We start from the raw sequence: 26,554 nt of genomic DNA on the forward strand, positions 1-26,554 counted from the left end.
AACTCAGCCCTGACGGAGGGGAGGGGGAAGAGAGGGGTGCTTCATAGGGGGGAGGGAGAAATGGGGAGGTGCTCTGTGGGGCAGAGGAGAGAAGAATGGACGTTACAGGGGACAACAAAGGATACTGCCAGAGCCACAGAGGCTGCCTCACCTCACGCCAGGGGAAAGAGTCACACTCACAGCTGATTTCGTTCCCCCACCCCTTCCCAGAGACAGCAGCAGCCAATCCCCTCCCTCAGACTGTGCTGAATTCAGCTCTCTCTAGGACCCAGCAGCCCTGCTCTTACATGCTCCACTGATTCCCCTCTGTCCAGACTCCCTGCAGAGTGGTGCCCCCAGGCAGAGTGGTGCCCTACACGGCTGCCTATGGCTAAGGATGGCCCTGGATCCACCTCAGTCACCAGCAGCGCCGCGAAGCCCAGAGAGGGGGCCGTGTTCTTTGCGCTGCCCCGCAGCTGCGCTGCCACTTGGAGGTACTCCCGCTCCACGCCGCCCAGCAGTTCCACCTGCATGGAGACAGAGTTGCAGCTGGGCCAGGGCTCGGCTGCAGTGTGCTGGTAGCAGATCTCACGTTTGGGGGGGAGCCCAGTGCTGGGGCAGCAGAGGGTGTGAGTGGGGGGGCACTGGTGGGCAAGAGGGGGAGCTCTTGTCTGGGGGAGGGGGAGGGGGGAGACAGCCAAAAATTTTTTTGCTTGGTGCAGCAAAAAACCTAGAGCCGGCCCTGCAGGGAAAGCAAATAGCCCCCATAGACAAAACCACAAAGGGATTGGAGGGGAAAACTGAATATTTGGTGAAATTATTGTGCCTCCTTTGAAAGAAATAGTCGTTTTCATTCCAATCCACCCTCTTTATATATTGATTTAAACACCTGAAATGTCCTTAGGACAGTGGGTGCAATCTCAGATCTCTTTTTGTTTTGTCCTGCCTGCAGATGCTGAAACTGATAAAACTTTCTTTAAATATCTTATATATTTCATGAAGGCTATTCCAGTTGTCCTTCATTCACCCCCGACTTTCCCTTCCTCTCTTCCTCCCCCCAACCCCCAGCTCCCTCCCTGGCTGGCTGGCTGTGGTTTCTGCCTTGGTTACTTACTCCTTGGCAGACCCAGCCCAGCAGCATCTGCTGGCTCTCTGCAGGCAGCAGCCCACAGAGGCCGGTTGCTGGGGTCACTGCTGGTCGGTGGCAGGCTGCAGCTGCATTGTTTGTGACACATTCATACATATACACGCAGTATGTATGTGTATGTTTGAATGTGTGTGTCACAAACAATGCAGCTGCAGCCTGCTGCTGACTGCCCTGACCCTAGCAACCAGCTCCTACTACTGTATTTTAGTAGTATTGGAGGCATCCAGGGGTCAGAAAAGAACTGTCCCTGCCATGGTCAAACACAGCTTCCCCCCCACCCCCCAACAACTGGGAGTGAAATTAACAAAGATGCCAGAAACCTCTCTTAACCCTGGGGGCTGAACCATCAGGGAACAACTGAGGGTATGGCTGCGCTTTGAAGTGCAAGTGTGGTCGCAGCACCAGCGGTGGGAGAGAGCTCTCCCAGCGCTGCACGTACTCCACATCCTCATGGGGTTTAGCTTGGCATGCTGAGAGCCGCGCTCCCAGCACTGCGGCACTGTTTACACTGGCGCTTTATAGCTCTGTATCTTGCAGCGCTTAGGGGGGTGTTTTTTTCACACCCCTGAGCGAGAAAGTTGCAGCGCTGTAAAGCACAGCGTAGCCAAGGCCTGAGTTTAAACTGTTCTTATGCAGGAGGCAGTGTCCCTGATGCAAGCTAGAGGGAAGCCTATGCAGCAGCTGCTGAGTGCCAGGCAGGAAGAAAGCACAGAGCCTATCAGCAACAGCCTGGCTGGAGGAGGAGGAGGGAAGACACAGAGAAAAATGTGACAGTGAGTTTTCACTTTTTCAGGCTTATTCCAATAGTAAAGTTTTATTACAGACAGTACTGGTAGTAGTAATAGTAGCTTTATTTTCTCTATCTATGTCATGCAATGGGAGGGATCCATGAAGTACGTAGGAGAGGCGGGTGGGTTGCTTGCGATTGGACCATATGAGTAAGAAATGTAAATTACTTTCACCCCTGCCCAAACCCCAGGGCTCCCAGCCGTTTCTGCAGCTGGTAGCTCCGGGGTTAATTTAAAGGGCCTGGCTACTAGCTTCAGCCGGATCTCTGAGCCCTTTAAATCCTGATTTAAAAGCCCCAGAATTTAAAGGCCCCACCTCTTCTGATAGAGGCCATGCCTCTTCCATTTGAGGCCCCTACCCCTCCGTAGGACTCTGGAGTACCGGTAAGTCCTTTAAATTACTTTCACCCCTGCCCCTGAGCTTATCTCTAGCTCCTCCCCAAATTCCTTATTTTGCCCCTCAGGCTTGAACCCCTGAGTCAGTCAATTTCTACCCACCGGCTCAGACCCTGGCCACCCCTCTGCTCCTGTAAAAAGCAGTCCGCAGAATCTGAGGCCAAGTAAGAGCAGGGTGAAGGGGCAGTGGCTTCCGCAGATGTTACTGAGCATGATCAGTACCCCCTAAATAGTGAATTAAGTCAGATAGCAGTTTTTCACACTACATCTGACAGGAAAGTGACTCTTCAGAAATAGCCGCTCCTCACCCCACCTCTGCCACTGGTGATCCGCAAGTCCCAGAGCTGCTGCCCTCACTGACACCCGCAGGCTCTGCTTCTCTGAGCGCCTGTAGGAACTGAACAAGCTCTGGGAGAATGAATGCCCTGGGAACCGGGCCAGCAACTGAGTCTCCCAGCCTGAGGGTAGGGAAGAGGGGGAAGGAGGGAGACGGGGAGAGGTGGGAAGAGACAGCAGGAGCAATCAGTGGGGAGGGAGGTTCCCGGCTCCCAGCCCTGCCCAGCACCATTCCCTGCAGCACCCCAGGGCAGATTGACTTACTTGGGGAAAAAGGTGAGGAACAGAGAAAGGAAAATCCAGTTCCTGCCTTTGCTTATTCCTCAGGCTGCTGGGGGAATGTGCTGCCCTGGGGACGGTGTCAGGAGGCACCTCCCAAAACCACTCCTTTTATCCTGCTCTTTCATGACAGCTGGAACACAGAGTGACAGTTAGTGTTGGCTGCACAATTTTAGTCTAAAGGACCCTTTTCAGATGCTTATAACATACTCATAAGAACAGCCATACTGGGTCAGACCAATGGTCCAGCTAAGCCACTATCCAGTCTTCCAACAGTGGCCAATGCCAGGTGCCCCAGAGGGAATGAGCAAAACAGGGAATCATTAAGTGATCTACCCCTGTGTCCCATTCCCAGCTTCTGGCAAACAGAGGCTAGAGACCCCATCGCTGCCCATCCTGGATAATAGCTATTGATGGACCTATCCTCCATGAATGTATCTACTTCTTTTTTTGAACCCCATTATTGTATTGGCCTTCACAACATCCTCTGGCAATGAGTTCCACAGGTTGACTGTTTGTTGTATGAAGAAATACTTCCTTTTGTTTGTATTAAACCTGCTACCTATTAATTTCATTTGCTGAACCTTGTTCTTCTGATACAAGAAGGAGTAAATAACGCTTCCTTATTTACTTTCCCCATACCAGTCATGATTATCATATCATACCCCACCCCTCTTTTCCAAGCTGAAAAATCAAAGTCTTATTAATTTCTCATCACATAGATTATTTTTGTTGACCTTTCTGTATCTTTTCCAATTCCAATTAGAGCTGTCAAGCAATTAAAAAAATTAATCACGATTAATCGCACAATTAATCACGTTGTTAACATGGAATGCCATTTATTTCAATATATTTAAAACGTTGAAAACATCCAAAATATTTATTTCAATTACAATACAGAATACAAGGTGTATAGTGCTTACTTTATACTTTTTATTTCAAATATTTGCACTGTAAAAAACAAAAGAAATAGTATTTTTCAGTTCACCTCATACAAGTACTGTAGTGCAATCTCTTATCATGAAAGTTGAACTTACAAATGTAGAATTATGTACAAAAAATAACTTCACTGAAAAATAAAACAATGTAAAACTTTAGAGTCTACAAGTTCACTCAGTCCTACTTCAGCCAATTACTCAAACCACCAAATTTGGTTACAGTTTATAAGAGCTAATGCTGCCCGCTTCTTGTTTACAATCTCACCTGAAAGTGAGAACAGGTATTCTCATGGCACTGTTGTAGCTGGCATCACAAGATATTTACATGCCAGATGTGCTAAAGCAGGGATCGGCAATCTTTGGCATACAGCCCGCCAGGGTAAGCACCCTGGCAGGCTGGGCCAGTTTAATTACTTGCCGCATCTGCAGATTTGGCCAATTGCAGCTCCCACTGGTCACGGATTGCTGTCCCAGGCCAATGGGGCCAGTGGGAGCTGCAGTCAGCCGAACTTGTGGACATCGCAGGTAAATAAACTGGCCCGGCCCACTAGGGTGCTTATCCTGGTGGGCTGCGTGCCAAAGGTTGCCGATCCCTGCGCTAAAGATTCATATGTCCCTTCATTTTTAACCACCATTCCAGAGGACATGCATCCATGCTGATAATGGGTTCTGCTCAACAATGATCCAAAGCAGAGCAGACTGATGCATGTTTATTTTCATCATCTGAGTTAAATATCACCAGCAAAAGGTTGATTTTCTCTTTTGGTGGTTCAAGTTCTCTAGTTTTCACATCTAAGTGTTGCTCTTTTAAAACATCTGAATGCCCCACACCTTGTGCCTATCAGATTTTGGAAGGCACATCTGATTCTTAAACCTTGGGTTGAGTGCTATAGCTATTTTTAGAAATCTCACATTGGTATCTTCTTTGCATTTTGACAAATCTGCTGTGAAAGTGTTCTTAAAACGAACATGTGCTGGGTCATCATCCAAGACTGCTATAACATGAAATATGTGTCAGAATGCATGTAAAACAGAGCTGAAGACATACAGTTCTCCCCCAAGGAGGTCAGTCACAAATTTAATTAACGCATTCTTTTTTAACGAGCATCATCAGCATGAAAGCATGTCCGCTGGAATGGTGGCAGAAGTATGAAGGGATGTATGAATGTTTAGCATATCTGGCACGTATATACATTGCAACACCAGCTAGAAAAGTGCCATGTGAACATCTGTTCTCACTTTCAGGTGACACTGTAAATAAGAAGCAGTCAGCAGCATCTCCTGTAAATGTAAACAAACTTGTTTGTCTTAGTGATTGGCTGAACAAGACATAGGACTGAATGGATTTGTAGGCGCTAAAGTTTTACATTGTTTTGTTTCTGAGAGCAGTTATGTAACAAAAAAATTTGCATTTGTAAGTTACACTTTCAGGATAAAGAGATTGCACTACACCACTTATATGAGGTTAATTGAAATATACTATTTATTTTATCATTTTTATAGTGCAAATATTTGTAATAAAAAATAATACACCTCTCCCCCGATATAATGCTGTTTGATATAACATGAATTCGGATATAATAGGGTAAAGCAGCACTCCGGGGTACAGGGCTGCTTTACCTCGTTATATCCGAATTCATGTTACCACAAGCAGTTCCTCTGCACCCGCCTGTTATTTGCTGCGGCCCTCGCCAGGGCCCCGCCACCCCAGCTCACCTCCATTCTGCCTCCTCCCACAAGCACACTGCTCAGCTCCGCTTCTCCTCCCTCGCAGACGTGCCGCACCAAACAGCTGATTGGTGCGGCAATCCTGGAAGGGAGGGAGGGAGGGAGAAACGGAGTGGTGGTGGCGTGCTCAGGGAGGAGGCGGAGGCAGAGCAGAGGTGAGCTCGGGTGAGGAGTGGTTCCTCTCCCTACCCTGATATAACACAGCCTCACCTATAACATGGTGAGATTTTTTGGCTCTTGAGGACAACGTTATATCGGGGTAATGGTGTAATATAAAGGGAACACTGTACACTTTTTGTATTCTGTGTTCTAATAGAAATTAATATATTTGAAAATATAGAAAAACATCCAAAATATTTAATAAATTTTAATTGGTATTCTATTGTTTAATATTGCAATTAATCATGATTAATTTTTTTGAGTTTATTGTGTGAGTTAACTGCGATTGACAGCCCTAATTCCAATCTATCATTTTTGTGATGGTATGACCACATCTGCACACAGTATTCAAGATGTGGGTGTACCCTGGATTTATAGAAGCAATATGATAATTTCTGTTTTATTATCTCTTCCTTTCCTAAGGATTCCCAACATTCTGTTTGCTTTTTTGACTGCTGCTGCTCATTGAGTGGATGTTTTCAGAGAACTATCCACAATGACTCCAAGATGCCTTTCTTGAGTGGTAACAGCTAATTTAGACCCCATCATTTTTTACTACATGCATCTTGGGTCTCATGCAATCTGCTAATTCCTATGTTCATCTTTAGGGTTGAAATTCTATGTCCAGGGGTGAATATTTTAGAAAGTTGGAGGGAAATAGAAGTAGTCTGCTTTTGAAAAGAGGTGAGACAAAAGAGACACTTTTGCCAGGCGTTGGTGGTGGGGGAAGGGTGCGGAAATATTTTTCTAAATTAAAAAAAAATCTTTTTTTTTTTTTTAGCAATTTTAGTGCCGTTTGCTATAAATCTTACCGAGATAATTCCTATACCAGACAAGCTGCTCTCTGTAGTCTGGTGGATGTCGGTGTCAAAATATGTGTCCATACAGAAGTTTTTGTTTGTATCGAATAAAATGTAGTTACTAATTTAAAATCCAATCCCAAAGATGGTTATGTAAATTCTTGTCTTTGAGAATCAGATTGTTCCCATTGACTTCATTGAATGACTATTACTGTGAGAGTTTAAAATTGTCTCACTGTTTTTAGCCCTTGTAGGAGCTGCTGGGTCTCTGCTGTAATTAGGTGACTATGGCCAGGACCTTTAAATACTGGCGCCTAAAGTTAATTTTCTCAGGCCATAAACAGGCAGCTGTGTAAAAGGAGTGATCATCAGCAGTACTGGGGTCTCTGAATTGAACCCCAATGTGGCAGACTCAGCACTTATGAAAATCAGGCCACTTATTGAGAGAACTGGATATGGATTTAAGAGCCAAAATGTAGGTTGCTTTTTCAATAATCTTAACCATTTTTCCTAGTACAGCAGGGTCTAGAATATCTATCTGCAGAGAAAGAATCTGGCATGAATAGGGGTTTAAAATGGATTAAAGCCCCTTCTGAAACCTCTCCAATTTCCCTTTTCACCCTGTCAAGCTGCAGAATCACATACTAGATTTGCTTGAGATCATCCCATCCTTCCAAGTGACGGGAAGGAAAATGGCTGCAGCGAAGCCGGTGACCTTTGAGGAGGTTGCTGTGTATTTCACTAAGGAAGAATGGGCCATGCTGAACAGGGTCAGAGAGTCCAGTACAGGGATATTATGCAGGAGAATTTTGAGACTGTGACCTCGCTGATTAAGGATTCCTGTACCCTTGGACAATAGAAGCTGGGAGCAGAGGGAGGTCTCTCACAGGGCTGCCCAGAGGATTCAGGGAGCCTGGGGCAAAGCAATTTCTGGGGCACCTTCCATTAAAAAAAGTTGTAATACTATACAATACTATATTCTCTTGGGGGCCCCTGTGGGGACCAGGGCAAATTGCCCCACTTGCCCCCCCCCTCGGGAAGCCCTGGTTAAAATAAACATTTAAATACCTTCCACATCTCGGCATAAACCCAGTTTTGAGAAAACTTCTTTTCAAGTCACCTTTACAAATATCACTGGTTCTCAGCTAATGCTAAAAAGCACTAAAGCTCATTAAAAGGGTTGGACAAATATTTCCTGTCAAAACATTTTTTGGATCAAAAACTAGGGATTTTTAAAAAGCAGAAAAAAATCACGGACAATGTCTGCTTTCCTTCCAAATTTGTTGTGGTTTTTTTTGATTGAAAAGCTGAAATTACTCTGCCAAAACCTGAACATGGTTTGGGGGTTCAGAAATGTGTGGCCAAATATTTGCTGCTTCCTGTGTTTGTTTAAAGAAACAATAAAACAATTCTGCTTAAAAAAAATCCAAAACTTTTGAACCACCTCAGCTTGTGACCAAACGCCTGAGCCCATCCAGTCAGATATTTTTCCAGGTTTCTGATACTCTGCTCGCTTCCTTGACTCCTATCTGTCTCCACAACTGTGGGTTCATTTATATTAGAACATAAGAATGGCCATACTGGGTCAGACCAAAGGTCCATCCAGCCCAGTATCCTGTCTACTGACAGTGGCCAATGCCAAGTGCCTCAGAGGGAGTGAACCTGACAGGTAATGATCAAGTGATCTCTCTCCTGCCATCCATCTCCACCCTCTGACAAACACAGAGGCTAAGGACACCATTCCTTACCCATCCTGGCTAATAGCTATTAATGGACTCCATGAATGTATTTGTTTCCTAGAGACTAGCTCCATGGGGTCCCTCACAAACTGGAGATGGTTACTGTGGGTTTGTCTTTAGTATAGCTTATGTACATACTCCACGAACTGAGCATTTGAGCTTGTTTCTGAATCTGGGATGAGCCTATGTTGTGAAAACTGAAATGCTCAAAATAGCACATGCATGTGACTGGACACAGGGTGCTAAAATTAAATTAACCCCGGGGTTCTCATACTTTGGTCAGGACCCCTCAGGGGGTCACGAGGTTATTACTAGGGCTGTCAGCCTCCACCTCAAATCCCACTTTGCCTCCAGCATTTATAATAATGTTAAATATATAAAAAAGTGTTTTTAATTTATAAGGGGGGTCACATTCAGAGATTTGCTACGTGAAAGGGTACAAAAGTTTGAGAACCACTGAATTAACCCTTCTGGAGCCTCAGGGAATGCGGGGGGGGGGGAGTGTCTCCCTTTGTAGGGTTGGGAAGGAGGTAGGTGGTGTAGGATATTGCTCTTCTCATGTGATCCCTCCCCCATGGAAAAGGTAACAGCTTGGCTCTTTCTGTTAAATAGCTGTCTGCAAGCCTCAAAGTGCTGAATGAGCTTTAGGGTAGGGAAGGCTGTGCCTCCCCAAACAGCCTGGCCCTGCCCCCATCCGACCCCCACCCACTTCCTGCCCCCTGACTGCCCCTCTCAGAATTCCCAACATGTCCTACTCCTTGTGCCCTCACTGCCCCCCCATGGCCCCTTCCCCAACCACCACCCTGGGACCCCACCCCCCACCAACCCCTCTGTGCCCTGTCCCCTGACGGCCCCGACCCCATCCCCCCTGCTGAGTCCTGAAGACCCCCGGAATGCCCACAATCCAACCCCTGTTCCCCATCCCCTGACCACCACCCCAGAACCTCTGCCCCCTCCCTGTCCCCTGACTGTCTTTGAGACCCCCTCCCCAACCACCACCCCAGGACTCCACACTCCACCAACCCCCCCATTCCCTGACTGCCCTGACCCCCTGTTAAGTCCTGACAGACCCCCCAGAATGCCCATGATCCAACCCCTGTTCCCCATCCTCTGACCGCCTATCATAACCTAGTCCCAGATTTGGACCTTAGCGTCCAAAATATGGGGGTTAGCATGAAAACCTCCAAGCTTAGTTACCAGCTTGGACCTGGTAAAGCTGCCACCACCCAAAAAATTAGAGTGTTTTGGGGCACTCTGGTCCCCCCAAACCTTCCCTGGGGACCCCAAGACCCAAATCCCTTGAGTCTCACAACAAAGGGAAATAAACCTTTTCCCTTCCCCCCCTCCAGGTGTTCCTGGAGAGACACACAGAAGCAAGCTCTGTGAATCTAAACAGAGGGATTCCACCCTCCCCGTTCCCAGCTTTGGAAAACAGAAGTACCGAGAGCTAATCTCTCTTCCCCCCTCACCCAGAGGGAATGCAAAGTCAGGCTAGTAAATCTAACACACACAGATTTCCCCCTGACTTCTTCCTCCCACCAATTCCCTGGTGAGCACAGACTCAATTCCCTGGAGTTCCCCACTAAAGAAAAACTCCAACAGGTCTTAAAAAGAAAGCTTTATATAAAAAGAAAGAAAAATACATAGAAATGGTCTCTCTCTATCAAGGTGACAAATACAGGGTCAATTGCTTAAAAGAAATATGAATAAACAGCCTTATTCAAAAAGAATACAATTCAAAACACTCCAGCAACTACATACATGTAAATACAAAAAAACAAACCTATCTTTGTACTCACAACTTGGAAACAGAAGATTAGAAAGCAGGAAATAGAGAAATCCTTCCCATAGCCAAGAGGGAGATAGGCAGAACCCCAAAAAACAAAGGACTCACACACAAACTTCCCTCCACCCAGATCTGAAAAAGTCTGGTTTCCTGATTGGTCCTCTGGTCAGGTGTTTCAGGTACTTCTTTCCAGGTGTAAGAGACATTAACCCTTAGCTATCTGTTTATGACACCGCCCCCCCCCAGAACCTCTGCCCCCTCCCTGTGCCCTGACTGTCCCTGGGACACCCTGACCCTTATCCAACCCCACTCCACCCCGGCTCCGGTCCCCTGCCATGCTGCTTACCTTCACCTCCCTGTCTCCTGGAGCCTCAGCGTGCCGTGTCCAGGAGCGGCCCTGGATGGCGCTGCAGTGGCCTGACTCCAGCGGGGCCCCAAAGCTCACAGCCCCGCCCCCTTACCGTGCAGCTCTGAGCGGGGCAGAGCTCAGGCTCCGCTAGAGCCATGCCACTTTAGCTTTGTCCAGGACCGCTCTTGTGGGAAGGCGGAGGCAGGGCCTGGATCAGCGCATTCTCTTGGGGACCCCTGCAGGGCCCAGGACCTGGGGCAAATTGCCCCATTTGCCCCCTGCCCCCCGGGCAGTCCTGGTGTCTCAAGCATCTGGGTCAGATTCTGTGCAGGGATCTTCACTGGTTCGCCAGATTTCAGGGGGATCAGGCCATGTATCCTGCAGCTCCTGTGTGTAAGAGACTGTCCCCATTGCACCCCATCCGACAGGACAAGATATTCAGTATCCTGATTAGCAAGCAAGGCGAGGATAGAAACCAATTCTAAAGAAAGTCTTTTAGGCCACAGTCATTGTCTTCTAGGCACTGGGGAGATCAGATGTTCAACGGACCAGGGTTTTGGCTACCCCGATGTCCTCTGTTTCCTCTAGGTGTTCAGGATAAGAATCGTAGAAGATTAGGGTTGTAAGAGACATCAAGAGGTCATCTAGTCCACCCTCTACTCAGAGCAGGGCCAACACTAACTAAATCATCCCAGCCAGGGCTTTATCAAGCTGGACCTTAAAAACCTCTAAGGATGGAGATTCCACCAGCTCTCTAGGTAACCCATTTCAGTGCTTCACCACCCTCCTAGTGAAATTGTGTTTCCTAATATCCAACCTAGACCTCCCCCACTGCAACTTGAGACCACTGCTCTTTATTCTGTCATCTCTCACCACTGAGAACAGCTGAGCTCCATCCTCTTTGGAACCTTCCTTCAGGTAGCTGAAGGCTGCTATCAAATCCTCCTCCTCTTCTACAGACTAAACAAGCCCAGTTCCCTCAGCCTCTCCTCATAAGTTATATGCCCCAGCCCCTGATCATTTTCATTGCTCTCCGCTGGACTCTCTCCAATTTGTCCACATCCTTTCTGTAGCGGGGGGCCCAAAACTGGATGCAGTGCTCCAGATGTGGCCTCACCAGTGCCGAATAGAGGGAAATAATCATTTCCCTTGATCTGAAAGAAGTCGTCTTTCTTAGGTCAGCAGTCATCTTTTTCTCACTTCTCTCCCTCCCCTACTGATGCCTTTCTTTTTCTAGCCCTTATATCTTTCTTGCACAAAGGTGTCACATGTCCCCCAATTATGTCTAGCTGGCATTCTATAATTTATTTTTCCTATGATAGTTTTGTGAGGGACAACTGAGAACAGGCCACTGTCTGAAGTTGACACCACTGGTAATTATTAATTTCTGACCGGGACTCTTGTAGGGGCAGCTGTGTTTAGAGCAACCTACACCTAGGTCATGTCATTCTCTGTGTACTTTTCCTTTATGTACTTTAGATAATTTGATCAAAGGCCACTAACAGTTTACCCTGAATCCCCAGAGATAGTCACAATTCAGCAGTTTTCCCAGCCTGATGCTAACAGAATTCTGCTCCCAGAATCCTCTAGTAGATGATGGCTTTCAGATTATCCAACTTATGTCAGCACCACCTCAACATTGTGCCAGTGTCCTTTCCTAGTTTCAGCTGATCACTTTCAAATGACAGTGAAAACAGCTTGAGAGGTGGTTTATGAAGTAGCTGGCTGAGGTTGCAGACCTTCCAATCAACTTGAAGGCTTTTCTGTCTCTGTTGGTCTGTCTGTAATACAATAACTTTTGAGAGCCACGTCCCATCAACTCCAAAACATCAGGGAATGTTCTAGACATCAGTGCCATAAGTTGATTATTGTGAGGAGAAATAGAAACGTCTTGGGGGTGGGGGTGATGGGGACAGATGCAGGAAGGCAAGTGGGAAGTGGAGGGGAATGGGAGTTAGGGTGCAACAGAGGATGGGAGAGGGCACACAGAATCCCTGACAGGGGTGATGGGAGCAGAGAGGAATTGAGAGTAGGGGGAGGTGAGGGGCACACAAAACCACTGGAAGGGAAAGAGGTCATGTAGGGAATAGGGGGCAGGCAGGGCTGGTGCAACCATTTAGGTGAACCTAGGCGGTCGCCTAGGGCGCTGGCATTTGGGGGGCAGCCTCTTCTTTGGCAGCGACCTCGGTGGCTGGATCTTCAGCTACCCTGGTCGCTGCCAGCATTTAGGCAGAGGGAGCTGGGGCAGGGGGGTGCGGGGAGGGCCACCTGCAGCAAGTAAGGGGGTGGGGGTGGCAGGCAGGGGAACTCCCCTCCCCGGCTCACCCCTGCCCCACCTCCTCCCCGAGCACGCCGTGGCTGCTTCACTTCTCCAGCCTCCCAGGCTTGCAGTGCCCAAGCTGATTGGCACCACAAGCCTGGGAGGTGGGAGAAGTGAAGCGGCGTGCTTGGGGAGAAGGTGGGGCATGGGTGAGCTGCTTCACTTTTCCCACCTCCCAGGCTTGCGGTACCAATCAGCTTAGGTGCCGCAAGCCTGGGAGGTGGGAGAAGGGAAGCGGCCACGGGGTGCTCGGGGTGCTCATGCTCGTGCGCAGAGCAGGGGTGAGCTGGGGTGGGTGGGGGCGCCTCAGGACAGAGGTGGGGAACTGCCGCAGGGGCGGGACACCTCAGGGCGGAGCGGGGGAGCTGCCGCAGGGGGGAGCGCCTCAGGGCGAGGAGGAGGCCACAAGGTGGAAATTTTGCCTGGGGCATGAAACATCCTTGCACCAGTCCTGGGGGCAGGGGGAGATGGGGAGAGGGGAAAATGGGGGCACACAGAGACCTTGCCATGGAGGGAGAATGAGGAGCCCTGGTATAGGAGGAGGAGGGAATGGGACACACAACAGACTCCCTGGAGGGGGAAAGCGGGGGTTTCAGGGAATCCCAGAATTAGAGGGGGATGGGAAGGTGGCACATAGGGACTGTGTGGGGCAGCAACGGAGGGATGTAAGGAGCCCCCGGTGTGTGCACTGAGCTTGGTCTGCACAAACAGTGAAGTGTGGGACCAGAATGATGTGGAAGAATTGTGTGGGTTGTTCTCTGCACAGACACAAGAGAGGAACACTGCTATCCTGCTTCAGGGACGGGTCTGGGACTCAGGAGACCAGGTTAGAACCCTGGTTGTGTTACAGACACCCTTTCTGGGCTCTTGTCAGTCACTTAGGCTGGGGTTTCAAAGGGTCCCGAGGGAGGTGACTTGCATACTTCTCTCCTTACTCTGCTTTGAAACTCCCAGCTTTGATCTCACCGGGCATCAGTTTCCCCTCTGTGAAATGGAGATAACGAGCCAACACTTGTCTTATTGACAGGGAAAGGCCTTTGGGGCAGGGACTGTCTCTCACTGTGTAAATGTCAGGGGCCTGCTGTCATAGAAAGGGTGGCTTACTGTTTGAGGCACTGGCCTGAAATTCTGGAGATCCCAATTCAATTCCCTGTTCTGCCCCAGACCTGTTGCCTAATCTTATGCCATCTACTTGGGGCTAGATTCAGACAGGAACTTAGTTGTGGTGACACTGAGTGTTCCCAGGCCTAGCTGCTGGGACTCACAAAGCCTGTGTTATGTGCCTGCACTCCCTGTATGCCGAGTGGGGAGAGATGGTGTCTCTGGATGGGATTCACAACCCGGGCTGGTTTAACGTTTGTGGCCCTGACGCCAGCCATCAGCTGGGAGGGAGGGATTCCCTCACCCTGGTTTTGTGGAAGTTTATCTCTAGGCGCCGATGTGGGAGGGGAGCTCTGAGCATACTGACCGCACTGGGCCCTGCAGGCAGGGCCATTGTAACCACTAAGAGAACTAGGTGGCCACCTAGGGCACCAAGATTTGGGGGCGCCAAAAAGCGGTGCCCAAAAATTTTTTTACGCTATTGCTGGAAAATGAATGAATAAAGAAAAGAGAAACGTCACTGAACTTGCATTTTAACTTGCCAGGGACAATACCACAAGGCATCAGCACTGGCTCAGGAACAGGGGCCAGGTCGGACCCAAATTCCCCCTGGTCATTCCCTGCCCGGTCTGCTCTTTACAGCACAGAGAAGTTTTTAGGAACGCATTTCCTCCTGCCTCTTGTGGCTGGTGATCTCGGACGCCTTCTAACAGCCAGGCAGCGCATTGCAAGCCGCAAGCAAATGGCCCTCTCCCCAGGGGTGCTGCTGTCTGCCAGCCAGCCAGTGCCCCCCCCCCCCCGCCCCACACAGGAGCTGCTCGGGATATCCCTCTGGGACCGGCCACTCGGCTCTCCAGGGCTGGGCTCCACCATTGCCTCTGCAGCATGTGAAAGCAGCAACTCGTCTTCACTCAGCTGATTGATGGGGCCAGGAAAGGCAGCCCCAAGGTTTCGCTGCTCTCACCAGCAAGTGTCCCAAGCTGGCTGCCCACACGTGGGCATGTTCAAAGCTTCTAGACAAAGTAAGGAAGGAAGGCAAAGTTCCCCTTCCCTAGCCCTCATCTCCCCCTGCCAAGCTCCCTAACGCAATTCCCCCTTCCCCTCCTCCTCCAACCCCCCTCCCCACCTCCCACTTCACCCCTCCCCACCCCCATATCCCTATCATCACCTTCCCTCAACCCCCAAACCCCTCCTTCTCCCCCCACCCTAGCCCTGTCCTCTTTCTAATTTCCCAATCCTGCTCCCCATGCGCTCCTCCCCAGTTTAAGTGAATAGAGAAGTTAAATGCACAATCAGATTCTCCACCACGTAAGCAATTCTAAGGGGGTCTGGGAGTCTCAGCAGACTGGCAGACCCCTTGGCAGCACTCGCCCTACAAACAATCCCTCAGTGGGGGCTAGACTTGAAATATGCTTTTCCTTAAAACGAGCACCCCCCATCCATCTCCACTAATAACTCTCGGAAGAACCCAAGGTTACCCAAACTGCAGTGGTATTGGAGCCACAACCTCAACTCCTTGCAAGGAATATGTCTCCCCCCTTGACTTCTCTCCCTTCACATTTCTTGTGGCAAGAACTCAAAAGTCCCTCCAAACTTTCCAGCCTCCTTCATGTCTATCAAGCACTGTTTGCAATGTGGAGAGTGGTTCATTCCCGCTCCCCGTCTAGCAAACAGCAGAGAAATCATTAAATGTTTTATTTCTCCCCAAAGTCGCATTTTTCATCTGAAGAATTGATTTACAATATCTTTTCCCTTTCCTAATAAACAGCTCCCATAGATTATTTGACGCACAGAAAAAGGCAGCTCCTTAAAAACAAAAAGCCATAGCCCTAATGAGTTCAGTTACAATATGGTAAACACATTGCCTGCCTCTATGCTTTAATTAAGCCTGCTGTCTAATTTTAACTCATTAGTAATTCATTAAGAGAACAGCTTTTAGCTGGCTGAAAGGAAAAGCACCACGCAGCCTGTGTAGTTACACACACCCAAAGGTGTTCTGGTAACATTGCCGTTTGGTGAGTTGATAGGAGGCGAAAGGAAATATTTTGCTACGCAATTGTTCCTGTAATTAGAGAACATTTTACCCATGGAAACTGACTCCAGTACAAAATTCGACTGTCGCTGCTCCTTGACTACCCTTGGGCATCAAATAAGACGTTTATACCTTTGTCCAAAATTGGATTCACCTGTTGTTGCTTCAGAAATTTAGCCTCTCTCAGCATAGGCAGGGTATCTTCGACATCAAGGGGGATGGGGAGCTGTGCATGAATATCCCAGAAGTGGGGGTTCTCACAGCATAGCAGAGTAAGGCTGGTTCCCAGAGTCAAGGATTGGAGAGGTCTAGCAGATCACTGGTACAGACAACACCAGAGGGGAACGTCACAGTGGCGCAGCGAGCAAGGGTGTATGTATGGCTTGTTCACACTTTAAGCACTGATATTTTCGATTTTAAGTGAGTCTCAAGTGCAGTGGCTAAGAACAGTCAGGAGAAGGTCACAGTTTTGTTATTTTCGATTTGCTTATTTCGGGAAAGGGAAGTAAGAACAGGAAAGCAGGAAAATGAGTGAAAGCAGTGAAGCAACTGCAAATTTGGAGCTTTTTAGGCTGCAGTCTGCAGAAAAGGAGAGAGAGCATCAGAGATTATTGCAACAGAAAGAACTGGAGATAAAAGAAAAAAAGGCAGCCAGGGAGGAAGTTGCACACAAAAGGACCATGAGAGAGAGAGAGAGAAAAAAAAGAGAAAGAGAGCGAGAACATCAACTGGACTGCTAGAGAAGCAGAACCAGAACCTCTCAACTCCAGTGACTCCCATCACTCCAAAAATCCACAAATGGGAACATTTATGACCTACAGATAGCGAGGGTGATGATATTGCTGAATATCTGACTGCCTTCGAAAGGCTGTGTGTAATACATGAAATCCCTGATAAGAGTTCCTACCCTGACTGCCAAATTAGCCAGTAAATCTCGAAATGTATTCAGTGGAATGCCTATTGAAGATGCTTTAGACTATTGTAAATGTAAAGATACTGTTTTGTAAAGTTTTCAGATTACCCCTGACACATACAGAGTTAAATTTAGGACTCTTAAGAGGGATATTGGCATGAATAATGGGGAATATGTAAACAGAATGAAAGATTTGTTGGGAAAATGGGTGAGAGGCAAAGAGGTGGCGAGTTTTGAGGGAATTGTGATGGGTTGGATCACAGAAACCCCCTTGGGGCTGCCAACTGATGTACCAAGACTACTTCTGCCCCTGTTTTCCTGCCCTGGCAGCTTAGGACTTCAGTGCCTGGCCTGGTTTGACCCAGACCTACTAGCCAGCTGCAAACCCAGACCCAGGGTCTGAATCACATTCCCTAACAGCTGTAGGCTTAACTGAAAGCAACTTACAGAAGTGTTCCTTCTTTAACACTCAGATGTCCAGCTCCCAATGGGATCCAAACCCCAAATAAATCCATTTTACCCTGTATAAAGCTTATACAGGGTAAACTCATAAATTGTTCAGCCTCTATAACACTGATAGAGAGTTTTGCACAGCTGTTTGCGCCCCCCCCCCCAGGTATTAATACGTACTCTGAGTTAATTAATAAGTAAAAAGTGATTTTATTAAATACAGAAAGTAGGATTTAAGTGGTTCCAAGTAGTAACAGACAGAACAAAGTGAATTACCAAATAAAATAAAATACAACATGCAAGTCTATGTCTAAGAAACTGAATACAGATAAAAACTTCACCAGTTCCAGTAAGCTTTCTTTTACAGACTAGTCTCCTTTTAGTCTGGGTCCAGCAATCACTAACCCTCACCTGAAGTTACTGTCCTTTGTTCCAGTCTCTTTCAGGTATCCTTAGAGGTGGAGAGGCTATTTCTTGAGATAGCTGAAGACAAAATGAAGAGGTCTCCCAGGGGTTTAAGTAGACTTTCTCTTGTGGGTGGAGACCCCCTCCTCTATCCTATGCAAAGTCCAGCTCTAAGATGGAGTTTTGGAGCCACATGGGCAAGTCATATGTCCGTGCATGACTCAGTTTTTACCTGCCAAGCCACATTCCTGGGAAGGCTCAGATGTGGATTGCCATCTTTAAGTTCATTGTTGGCTTAAGTGGTTTTTGATTGGTCACTTAATTTGCACTTTTCTCAAGAAGCTGACCAAATGCTCTACTAGGCTAGTTTAAATCAAGCCAGTACACAGCCAATATTAATAACTTCAAATTAAAAAATGATACATGCATACAAATAGGATGAATACATTCAGTAGATTATAACCTTTACATAGATATGTCACATGGCATATGTAGCCTAAAACATATTCCAGTTATGTCACATATACAATCATAAGCATATTCCATAAAGCCTTATGGGGTGGGTACACCATCACAGGAATGTTGGATCTTATTGCTCAAGAGCATTTCGTAAGCATATGTAAGGCTGATGTAAAGCAGTGTCTATGGGGCAAAGATGTAAAGTCTGTGGACGAGACGGCTTTTTTTGCTGATGCTTTTGAGCAGACTTGGGTGTCTATTGAGGGCAGGCCACAGAAAGAGGAGTTTAAAAATGGTGGGAAGGGAGGATCCCATGTTGCCTCAAGGAGGAGAGAAGGGGGTTGGGTGTCTAAACAGTCTCTTACCCAAAAACATTCCTCTACTGGTAACTCCTACTTTCACAGGAGATTTGGGATAGAAGAGCCCAAATGGTGCTATCAGTGTAATTCCACTGGTCACCTGAGGTATAAAAGCCCTGTGCTAGGAGGAAGCAAGCAAACAATGGTAGTTCTGCTGCCTCAACACAGAAACCTCCCAAGCAATTGAAACCTATCAGTGTGAGGTTAGCCTCTTCAGAACTAGATATGGAGCATGTTAAGGCTGTCTAAATTGATGGCAAGGAATACTTGGGGCAGAGGGATAAGGAACCCAGATCTCTCTGATTAAGCAGAGTGTGGTCCCAAAGACCTGTATGTTGCCTGACCAAATGGCAGAGAATGTGGAGGTGGGCAAAAGGAGATTCCTTATACCACTAGCAAAAATCCATGTGGTGTGGGAAGGTTTGGAAAGTTTTTTGACTGTGGGAATAATGGAACACCTCCTATTCGACCTGCTCCCTGGTAATGATTTTTTCCATGTAGCTCAGGTTAAAGTATTTGCCTGCAGCAGGAGGGAGTGTTATGCTGCGACCCCTGAGGGAAAGGGTAAAGTCTCTGGAACTGCTGAAAGAATGTAAGATATTCTCCTTGATTCTTCTGCAGCAGGGACAAGCCACATGCTTCCAAGTGGGAGGATGGTTGAGACAAACTCCTGCACTGCAGCTGGGGGCAGCACCACATCAGGAAGCGATAGAGGCAGTGGTGAGCTGGAGCCGGTCCTCACCAATTCGCAGGAACCGGTTGCTAAATTTAGAAGGCGGTTTAGAACCGGTCGTTAGGGTTACCATACAGCCAGCAGCTGGGAGACAAGACATCTCCGCTTTGTGCAGCTGAAGAGCAGAGCATCCTTTGCCCCAGCGCTGCTTTCCCCGGGTTTGCCCAGCAGCCCCTCGATTCCTCCCCTGAGCCTCATCTCCCCTCTGGATTCCTCCCCTCCGAGTCTCGTGTTATCTTGGGGTCTGGCAGGCTGATTGAATCAGCTCCGGCAGGCTGAGCTGCAGTCTGATTCAATCAGCCTGCCGGACCCCAAGATAAGACGAGATTCGGGGTACGTCTTCACTACCCGCTGTATCATCGGGTAGCAGTCGATTGCTCGGGGATCAATATATCGCGTCTCATCTACATGCGATATATCAATCCCCGAATGTGCTTATATCGATTCCGTAACTCCACCAACCTGAACAGAGTTGCGGAATCGACAGGGGGAGCCGCGGACATCGATCCCACGCCGTGAGGACGGTGAGTAATTTGATCTTAGATACTTCGATTTCAGCTACGTTATTCACGTAGCTGAAGTTGCGTATCTAAGATCGATTTTCCCCCATGGTGTAGACCAGCCCTCGGAGGGGAGGAATCAGGGAGAGGAATCTGAGGGTGACGAGCGTCGGGGGGGGCAGGGGAGAGGAATTAGGGGTGACGAGGCTTGGGAGGAGGAATCGGGGGGCAAAACCGGGGGAAGGTAGCGCTTGGGCAAAGGACGCTCGGCTCTTCAGCTGCACAGAGCAGAGGTGTCTTGTCTCCCAGCAGCGGCCACCGCTGCTGCAGGGGAATCAAGGCTGGTCTACATTACGGGGGAAAATCGATCTTAGATACGCAACTTCAGCTACGTGAATAACGTAGCTGAAGTTGAAGTATCTAAGATCGAATTACTCACCGTCCTCACGGCGCGGGATTGATGTCCGCGGCTCCCCCTGTCAATTCCGCAACTCCGTTCGGGTTGGTGGAGTTACAGAATTGATATAAGCGCGTTTGGGGATCGATATATCGCGTGTAGATGAGATGCGATATATCGATCTCCGAGCAAGATGTACCCTCAGACTGCAGCTGGCAGCCTGCCGGAGCCCAAGGTAAGACGGGGAGGGGAGGAATCGGAGTGACGAGGCTAGGAGGGGGGTATCGGGAGATGACGAGGCTCGTGGGTGGAGGACTTGGGGGGGTGACAATGCTGGGGGGGGAGAGGGATAGAATCCTGGGGGGGTGCAGTGAGTTGCCTGTCTGTATGTTCTAAATAATAGCTGTTGTTCCCCTAGCAAAATCCTCTCCTGTACATTTCCTTTCTATTTTTGCCTCATTTTATCCAGTTAATAGTTCTGTTTTTAAGGCCTATATTGTCTATTCATGTTAATCTGTCTCTCTGTTTCAGACAGGGTTAAATATGTAACTTATTATACATAGAAAAATAGCTGGAGAGATAATGGCAAGACTGTATCACCCAGCATTCTAAAGAGGCTCTGTCCGTTACACTTTGTGACTAGGAAAAACAAAACTTGTCTTTGAATTTTATTAACCAATGTAATTGCTTTTAACACATCAGGAAGAAAGGAAATGACTTTAAGACCTGTTTGTATAATAATGGAAATACTATAGTTTCTCACTGGCTGTTAAAACATCATTTCTTTTGTTTACAGCCACTGGCTGTAGCTATATAATCCCTTACCCTATGATGGTGTTCTGTAACATTTGTCATGGCTACTGCCTACATTCTTGCCAAGCTTTTCATCATATCCACAGAACAGAGATTAAATTAATGTAACTGCTAGCTTCAATTCATACTAATGCTTGTAAAAACTGCTTCATCAAAGCACTTGATTCAATTTTGCAATAAATATCAGAATCCAATACAGACTATTAAATCTGACTTATTGCCTACATTCATATTATATTTGGAGACGCAGTCAGCTATTATTCAACAGTGAGGTTCTGTGGGGAGGGGCTATCAGGGGGCAAGGGTGTGGAGAGGGGTCGGGGCAGTCAGGGGACAGAGAGCGGGGCGAGTTGGGTAGGGGGTAGGGACCTGGGGGGATAGTTAGGGTGGGGGGTCTTGGGAGAGGGTGGTCAGGGGACAAGGAGCAGGGGGGTTGATGGATTGCAGGTTCTGAGGAGGGCAGTCGGGGGCAGGACATGGGGGATGTTAGATGAGGGGGACAGCTGTTTTGGGAGGCACAGCCTTCCCTACCTGGCCCCTGATACAGTTTTACAACCCCGATGTGCAGGGCCAGCTTTAGGAAGTGTGGGGCCCGATTCGAACAGTTTTGACAGGGTCCTGGCAGGTATGATTTAAAAAAAAACAGGTAAATAATACATGGGGCTTACTCACCAGGCGGCGCTCCAAGTCTTCGACAGCACTTTGGCGGAGGGTCCTTCACTCGCTCTGGGTCTTCTGTGGCACTGAAGGACCCGCTGCCGAAGTGCTGCTGAAGACCCGGAGCGATTGAAGGACCTGCTGCCGAAGACCTGGGAGGGAACCAGTTGTTAAGATTTTGGCAGCTCATCACTGGATAGGGGTGTAATGCCTGCCAGAGAGAGAACTGTCCAGGTTGTTAGCTGCCAGCAGGTTACAGCTGAACCAGAAGCAAAAACAGGTCTAGGGAGCATAGAGCAATATGTCCCAGAGAAGGGACAGGGAATCTCAGAAACCACTGAGGTGGGTGAGGGTTCCTATGACTCTGTAACACAGGGAAGCAGGGTGCTTCCAAGTATGGGAAGGACTGAGACTAGCTCCTTTCCAGCACAAGGCAACACACCCTTTGGCACAGGGGCAGGAGAGGTGTTGTCGGTGATTAAGGAAACTGTCCCAGTTGTTAGCTGGCAGAGTTCTGCAGCTGAACAAGAGACAAAACTCTTCCTCAGGAGCACAGAGAAATGTGTCTTAGAAGGGGAACCAGAGGAGGAAACTGGGGAAGGAATAGTGGGGTGTAGCGAGGCGATGTGGCTCCCCTCCTCCCCAGGGAGGGTTGAGCCCCATCAATCACTCCCCAGGGCGGAACCGCTGGGAGGAAGTCCCGCCCCTCAAAGGGTTAGGTGGCGACCTGGAAGGATAAAAGCCGGGCCCCAGCCCTCAGTCAGGGCTCGGCCGCCGGCAGGAGCAGACATGTTCGCTGACCCTCACCACCGGGAAGCCGCTGAGGCCTGAGGTCGCTACGAGGAGGAGCTGCCGGAGCTGCCCCGCAGCTGCTACGATGAGCTGCTGGAGCTGCCCAGCAGTCGCTACGACAAGGAGCTGTCAGAACTACCCTGTCCCTACTACGGCCCCGAGGAGCCGCCAGATCAGACCTGGCCCGCTGTCCCGGAGGTGTTCGTGGACCTACCGCCCTGCCCTGACTGGGAGGAACCCATGGTGCTAGACGCTCCAGTGGACCAGGCAGGAACCAAGGGGGAGGCTGGAAGTAGCCCGGGGGCAGCTGACTACAGTAAGGCTGCAGAAGGCCCTGCGCCTATGTCAGTGTGTTTTGGTCAGGACCTCCCCACTGACCACCACTAGCGGCGTCAGCCGCTACCAGGGCCCCGGGCTGGAACGCAGAGGAGCAGGTGGGCCTGCTTTCCCCCTGCCACCCATAACCGGGTGGCAGACTCCCCCTCTTCCCAGCCTAGTGCCAAGAGCTCTGCCCTGCTTCAAAGGGCCAGAGCTAACTGTAACTGTGTTTGGTGCCCCGCCCGACCCAAGGGCTGGGTCCCTTTGACTTTGCTATTGCTCTGCCCTGCTCCAAAGGCCAGAGCTAACTGTAACTGTGTTTGGTGCCCCGCCCGACTCAAGGGCTGGGTCCCTTTGACTTTGCTATTGCTCTGCCCTGCTCCAAAGGCCAGGGCTAACTGTAACTGTGTTTGGTGCCCCGCCCGACCCAAGGGCTGGGCCCCTACTGATTTTGCCGCTGCTCTGCCCTGCCCCAAAGGGCCAGAGCCAAGAAACTACTGCTGCGTTTGTTGGTGCCCCGCCCGATCCAAGGGCTGGGCCCCTATTATTTAACTGTGTCACTGTTCGGTCCCACACACAGGGCCCAAACCGCCGGAGCGGACTGCGGTCCTGAGGGCAGAGGCCCTCGGACAACAAGACGAGGCCGATGTGGCTCCCCTCCTCCCCAGGGAGGGTTGAGCCCCGGCACCCGCTGGTCCACATACGGGTACAGGAATGTCTCCTCACTAATCACTTGGGGCAGGATGCCCAGGGCACTAGGAGAATGACTGGCTCAGCATCTGTGCACCCAGACACTCAGCCTGTGACCCAGATTTTGAGAAGGAACTGTGAAGGAGCTGACTTCTCAGGGATAGAGAAAGGGGTGCAGGTCCCAATTTTTCAGGATACTGTTTCTGATAAGTTTTTGGAAAGTAACTGTGTCTCTGTAAATCAAGATGCAGCTCCAATGCCTGTGATAACAACAGAGGAGTTGAGACCAGGAAATTGCCAGGTGGTAGTTTGTGAGATCACAAATGGCCCAACTGACAGAGAGGTGGGTGTCTTCCTCCATGCTGGTGAGACACAAAAAGCAGTTATGGGAGAGCTGCTGGGAAAAGGTGCATCTCATCAAAGGGTAAACAGAGCACAAAGCACAGCCCTCTAGGGGACAGGGAAGGATTCAGTGCTGGGATGGGGAAACACAGGGTAACTCCAAAAAGGAAGCTGGATTGTCTGTATATTTATAGTCTTGGGGTTGGGAGACCACTCCTCAAAGGACCAGCCAATGTGCAGGATCCCCCTGAACACTTATCTTGCCAGACCCTGAGGCACCAGAATTCCATATGCATTATTAAATTAAGAGTCCACACACAGGGAAACACGGGAGGGAAGGAAAAGCCAGTGACGGATTACATGGGAGAGAGTCAAAGGACACCATGGGTAATGTACAAGCTAACCTCAAACTAAAATATCTAAACACAGGGTGCGGTATCATAAAGATACTTGTGAATGCACATCTGAGATAAAAATTTTGGTATTAATGTAAAGTTTTGGGATAAAAATTTTGTTACTGATATTAACAGTTATTACCCCCACCACAAGAGCAGAAATGGAAGCAGTCACTCAGTCCTTCAGGAGGCCCCCCTCCACAGTGTCCTGCAGGGTTCCTATGCACTCCCCTAGCAGCAAAGGTATCCTTCTTCCCCCCTGTCCCCCTAAGGCACCAGCAGACTCTGGGCAGCAGGAAGTCTGGCAACCAGGTGGGAGGGACCCCTCAGGTGGTGACAGCAGCAAGAGCAGAGGTGGGGTCTCTCACTTCCCCTCCAAGGAGCAGGCCAGCAGGTCCCCCCAAGCAGCAGCAGCAACCAGGGAGTCCACCAGCTGGTAAGGTGGGGGGCTGGGGTGGTGTCTGGCCCAGATGGAAGCTGAAGCAAAGCAGCCCTGGGCACCAGAAGCAGCTGCACACCCACAAGAGAGTGGTCTGGAAAGCTGACGTGTTAGCCCCAGAATGTTAAAGGCCCTTTTTCCTCCAAAGAGAGAAGGGGTTACCTCAGGTTAAGTGGGTACACCTGATCTAATTCAGGGCTGCCTAAGGCTTTTAAAAACTCTTCCTCTGGACAGAGGAGAGAGGGACAAGCTGCTGCCAGGCTAAAGGTCATATTAGATCTGGGAAATGGGTGGGCATAAGACCACCTGTGATGGGTTCGGTCACAAAGACCCCCTTGGGACCGTCACCTGATGTGCTGAAAGTACCTCTGAGCCCGTTTTCTTTGCCAGCTTGGGACTTTAGAACTCTGTCTTGTTGAGCCAGACATGCCAGCCTGCTACAACACAGACCCAGGGTCTGAAAGCTACAGACTAAACTGAAAACAGCTCAGCAAGTACTCCTGTCTCCAGGAACCAGACATCCAGCTCCCAATGGGATCCAAACCCCAAATAAATCCATTTTACTCTGTATAAATCTTATACAGGGTAAACTCATAAATTGTTCACCCTCTGTAACACTGGTAGAGAGATATGCACAACTGTTTGCTCGTCCAGGTATTAATCACTTACTCCGGGTTAATTAATAAACAACGTGGTTTTATTAAGTGTAAGCAGAGTCAGGATAAGCTCTACCCTGACATCTGGTGGAAAGAATGTCAGAGAGTGTATTTGCATAGGCATGCCTACCCTATCCCAGACTGCTGAGTGGTGGGACTGCTTGGTGACAAATGACTCACCCTCAGTTGGGTGGTACTTGCTAGACAACGGACATGGGTTCCAAAACCCAGTGAACTGAGAGAGGCTGGGGACAGGTATCTGTGCCTGGTGGTGCAGGCTTCTTGTGGAGCCAGAAGCATCAGTTGCACCCCCCCCCTCCACTGTGGAATGTCAGAGTTGATTTTTTTTTTATTCCCTGAAGAATCTAAATACAGGTTACTGAGCTGAACTCACTTTGGGCTAATGGTGCACTAGCACTGGGGCTCCCCCACTAAGACCTGAGATCACTAAGAGTTGAAATCACAAAAGAGCTGAAATGACTGAGCTGAGAGCACTGAGTACTGTGCTAACTAGTGGGGGAGCCTGAAGATATACTGTGGAACAGAGCAGCTGGCGGAGTGGAGCAGTTGCGGGGATGGCTGGCGCGGATCATGGGACAGCTGGTGGCAGCAGAGCGGCTGGCAGAGCGGAGTAGCTGTGGGATGAGTGGAGCGGCCCACAGAGCGAGCGGAGCTGAGCAGTTTTGCACAGTGGCTCATGGAGCAGAGCAGCTGGTGGAGCGGAGCAGTTCCTGAGGAAGGCTGGAGGAGCAGAGTGGAGCAGCTGGTAAAGCGGAGCAGTTCGTGGAGAAGGTGGAAGCAGAACCCACGGAGAGGCAGGGCAGTTGGCCTCGGACCACGTAAGGTGCCCCTTTCTACCCAGGCTGGGGGGAGGGACCTCTACAGATAACTCTTGAACTCTGGGGTGGCATTGACCAGAGACTTTTGGGTTGTTGGACTTTGGGGTGATTGGACTTAAAACCCTAAGGGGAAAAAGGACAGTGCCAAACGTACTTGGAAGTGGGTTTTTGTTTATGGTTTGTGTTATAACCCTGTTTGTGGTGTTTCTCCAATGGGATGCCGCATTGATTCCTTCCTTTATTAAAAAGATTTTGCTACACTCAGACTCCGTGCTTGCGAGAGGGGAAGTATTGCCTCCTAGAGGCGCCCAGGGGGGTGTGGTATGTGAGTGTCCCAGGTCACTGGGTGGGGGCTCGAACCGGTTATGCATTGTGTTACTGAAACGGAACCTCTGGATACTGAACCCAGCCCTTGTTGCTGCCAACTCAGAGGGGCAGAAGGGTTACATAAGTATAAAAAGTAAGATTTAAGTGGTTCCAAGTAATAACAGGCAGAACAAAGTAAATTACCAAGCAAAAT

General features: G+C 49.1%; 1 protein-coding gene and 1 long non-coding RNA gene across 2 annotated transcripts in view; one reads left to right on the forward strand and one right to left on the reverse strand.

The window, feature by feature from the left end:
• LOC115635670 (zinc finger protein 436-like) overlaps positions 1–26,554 on the reverse strand; it is a 340,481-nt gene that overhangs the window by 29,884 nt on the left and 284,043 nt on the right. The window lies entirely within an intron of this gene.
• LOC115635712 lies at positions 260–17,765 on the forward strand. The gene is made up of 3 exons (XR_003996671.1): positions 260–473; positions 1,763–1,899; positions 17,677–17,765. It is a non-coding gene; the product is annotated as an uncharacterized LOC115635712 (long non-coding RNA).

This window comes from Gopherus evgoodei, chromosome 15 (assembly GCF_007399415.2).
Source record: "Gopherus evgoodei ecotype Sinaloan lineage chromosome 15, rGopEvg1_v1.p, whole genome shotgun sequence".
In the NCBI taxonomy this organism is placed as follows: domain Eukaryota; kingdom Metazoa; phylum Chordata; order Testudines; family Testudinidae; genus Gopherus; species Gopherus evgoodei.